General features: G+C 43.5%; 1 pseudogene; it reads left to right on the top strand.

The window, feature by feature from the left end:
- The first annotated feature begins 652 nt into the window (after positions 1 to 652).
- Positions 653 to 1,145, top strand: LOC102873740 (annotated as a pseudogene).
- The last annotated feature ends 2,962 nt before the right edge of the window (positions 1,146 to 4,107 follow it).

The raw sequence follows: 4,107 nt of genomic DNA, 5'->3' as shown, positions 1-4,107 counted from the left end.
ATCTTGTTTGTAATCAGGGACTCCGAAGATGTTTCAGGGAACTTGAGGAAGTCCTACTGGAATAAACTATCGTTGTTAGGTGCAGTCGAGTTGAGTATGACTCACAGAGAAACTATGAAGGAGGCATCTGCACCCTGCCCCATCCTGGGTCATCCTCCTCATTTCTGATGTACTTGTGTCTCGTTGTTGTTACAATCACTCCATCTCTCTTTCACTTCCAAGCATGATGTCCTGTTGAAGGACTGAGCTCTTCTAACAGCATGCCCAAAATATGTGAGACTAAGTTTCCCTATCTGCCTCGAAGGAGCATCCTGGTTATACTTTTGTCAAAGTATGTTTGTTTGCTCTTTTGGCAGGCTGTTGGCAGGTCTTTCTCCAATTCTGATGCCACATTCTTCTCCATAAAGTCCATCCTCTGGAATGATTTGCTCAGCGTACAGATCGGCCAAGTATGGAGAAAAGACACAGCCCTGATGCACATCTTTCTTGAGTTTCATTCATGCACTGTTCCTCTGTTCTGTTTGGACAACAGCTTCTGAGTCTCGGTATAAAATTTGCATAAGCACAGTATGTGTTCTGGGATTCCCATCCTTCTCAATGCTAACTGCTGGCGGCAGCCGTCAGGGTGAGCTGGGATGGCTGCCCGCAGTGCATGCAGAAACTGTCAAGGAAGAAGCAGTCAGTCGGACGTGACGCGCTTCCTCCAGGTGCACTGGGCCGGGCAGTACCGCCAGCTCTCGGAGCTGCACCAGGCCCAGCTCCAGACCTCCCAACAACACGCGCAGGCTGGGCTACGAGGTCAAGCAAGGTGTGTCATCTACAAGATTAGACTTCGCGGCTGTGACTGGAAACACACTGTCCCTAAGGGAGCAACGTATGGCAAGCCTGTTCACCAAAGGTGTTAACACCCTTAAGTTTGCCGAAAGCCTTCAGTCTGCAGCTAAGGAGCAAGCTGGCTGCCTCTGTGGGGCCCTGAGGGTCCTGAATTCTTAGTGGGTGAAGATTCCACATACAAATTCTTTGAGATTATCCTCATTGATCCGTTCCATAAAGCGATCAGAAGAAATCCCTACACCCAATGGATCACAAAGACAGTCCACAAACACCAGGATTTGCCTGGGCTGATGTTGCCTGGATGCATGTGAGGGAAGAGCCACAAGATCCACTACACCGTTGGTGGCTTGCACAGCGCCACCTGGGGAAGGTACAGCATCCTGCAGCTCCACCCTTACGCTGAGAACGTGGTGTTTGTAAAGTTCACCTCTAAGAAACCATTGAGAATAATAACAACAAAGAGTGGGGGTGGGTTCTAATTGAATATGAGTGGTGTCCTTGTAAAAAGAGAAGGCGGACAGGACAGAGGAGAAAAGCTCTTCAAAGACAGAGATAATGATTGGATGGTTGCCTCTACAAACCAAGGAATGTCAAAGATTGCAAGGAACCACTAGAAACAAGGAAGGTCCCGCATCGAAGCTCTTGTAAACCTAATTACAGCCAAATAAAACCCTGAGGAAATGAGGTGCATGTCTTGGAGATCTTGGGAACCTAGTCTCAGGGGAAGTAAAAGTCAACTGGTATAACACAGTCCACAAAGATAATACTTCACATCCTTCTTTTATCAGTAGTGGTTGGGGTCTTAAAAGCTTATGAGCAGCCATCTAAGGTACTGATCTCTCTTTACCAAAATAAAGAACAAGGAAGAAAAGCAAAGGTGCATAGAAATAACCCAAAGGACAAATGTGCCACGTGACTTCAACTTCCCTGGCCCTGAGAACGGAAGAACTAAGACCAGCAGATCTATTACCTCTTATCATTTTAAAAGAGATCACAGTACAAGGTTGTGGTGTTAAGGGTTTATTGTTCAAAATGGTTTTCTCAGCCATTGAATTTGTTTCGGCCACATGGACAGGAGGAGTCATACAAATAGGATGTGTTAATCTCTCCACAAGGGTATTGGCTAGTTTTGCCACAAAATTGAGTAGATTCAGTAGCAGGAATACGGAATCTCAACACCAACAAGAAGAAAGAAACCACAGGGTGCAGACTGTGGGACCAGAGATTTCTACAACAGCCAGACTCTACAGAAGAGCAACAGCAATCTTGGCAGAAAGCCAGAAAGCAACGAGCCAGAGCTGGCTAAGAGCTGCTGCCCCACGGCGCCAGAGCTCAAAGCGGTCACCCAGGCTTGCTGGAAGACTAAAGAAAGATGCCTTAACTGGCAAGACTAAGGGATCTTTGTAACACTACCTAAGCCATCAGGCTGAAGGTCAAAGGGACTGCAACGATACTTGAGAAAATGTCTGGACTGAAGGATTATATCCTGTTACCAACCTGAATATAGTCTATTATCTTTTCTGATAAACCCTATAATCTTGAGTATGGTTTTGTAAAGCCTATGGTGGACAGTGTTTAGTGGAGCTGCCTGATTAAAACAAGCTTGGAAGCACGAGCGGCATCCACTTGCGTAATAGCTTGCCTCCAGAAACCCTATGAACCTGGAGACAGGATGAAAGTCACACAAGTATTAAGGACTTTCATTCACAGGGTCACTATAAGTCACTTACGATTCGATGCTACTTAACAATAACAAAAACAACAACATGTAGTCATTGCAATGGAGTTTACACCCAGAAGAGCATTACGATTGGTGTTGGAATTTAGTAGAAGTATGTACAGGAGCGTAGGAGCCCATGTCTGACTTTATAGGAATTAGTGTTATATTGTGAATGTCGTCGGTGGAGATAATAATACCCTTTGTGAAATGAGTAGAAATCAGATATGTTTGTCCTCATGCTGATCTTGCTCTTTTTTACAAAAATTCTAGATAGAGTTGGGAGAAATGTGGGACAAAGCTCAAAGACAAAATCAGCCAGGTTTGCTGGTCTGAGAGAAGTATGTGGAACTCAGACTATGGCTCTTAGTTATTGGGCAAGTCTGGAACAAAATTCAGCTCTGTAGCTCTGTTTTCACCCAAATATTAGACAGACCTATAAATATTAATAGTAATACTAGGGAGGCATTCTTATAATAATCAGTAATATAAGGTCAAAAGGGCTACCTTTACCCAAGGATAAAGCAGAGAAGGCAGGAAGGGGTAGGATAGAGGGATTACTGGAAATGAGAATCACAGTGAGGGAGAGGGAAGAGTGCCTTTTACCTTGAGATACTATAATTAATCTTATAAGACAAAATATGTATTAATGATTGAATGGAAAACCAGTATTCCTTGTCAACTCTCACTCAAATCACAATAAAAAGAAAAAGAGAAGAAACAAAGAAGATTGTTTCAACACAGGCTTCAGAGACAGCATGGCGGAGTAACCCTTGATTTGAAACGTTTATGTTCCAGAACTTTGAAAGCACAAATTTATTTTTTTTTATTTCAATGAACATCAACAGAGATTTTGGAATCATTCATTGTTGCACTTTTCTACCAGCCCACCCCACCCCCAACCCCCATTCGCGCCTCTCATTGAAAAGCAAAAGAAAAACTCCTTCATTGGTACACAATCCCCCCCCTGCACACCCCTCCACCCCCACCCCAAATATAATCCATTCTGGAACCCTCATTCTGTACTCTTATGATAAACATAATGCCCTAAAATATAATACTTTTAAACTATTCTCTCCCTCATAGGAATATACTGAGTCATCGTATCAAAAGGAATTGGCAGATACAGAAGAATTTAATGAAATAACATTTGAGCAAGAGCCTATGGTGATGAAGGAAGAAGTTCAAGCTGCTTTGAAGGAAATAGCAAAAAAAGGCCCAGGAATAGATGGTATACCAATTGATGTATTTCAGCTAACAGATGATGCCATGGATGTGCTGACCAAGTTGTGACAAGAAATCTGGAGAACAACCACTTGGCCAACTGACTGGAAGGGATCGATATTTGTTCCCATTCCAAAGAAGGGTGACCGAATAGAGTGTGGAAACTACAGAACAATCACACTGATTTCACATGCAAGCAAGATTCTACTGAAGATTATCCAAAAACGACTGGAAGAGCACATCAGCAGAGAATTGCCAGAAGTCCAGGCTGGGTTTAGAAGGGGTCGTGGGACTAGGGATATTGTAGCTGATGTTAGATGGATCTTATCCAA

Source organism: Elephantulus edwardii, unplaced genomic scaffold (genome assembly GCF_000299155.1).
Source record: "Elephantulus edwardii isolate Elephantulus edwardi_28Jun2011 unplaced genomic scaffold, EleEdw1.0 scaffold00038, whole genome shotgun sequence".
NCBI lineage: Eukaryota > Metazoa > Chordata > Mammalia > Macroscelidea > Macroscelididae > Elephantulus > Elephantulus edwardii.
The sequence above is the reverse complement of the archived record's forward strand: the minus strand, read 5'-3'. Positions and strand labels throughout refer to the sequence as shown.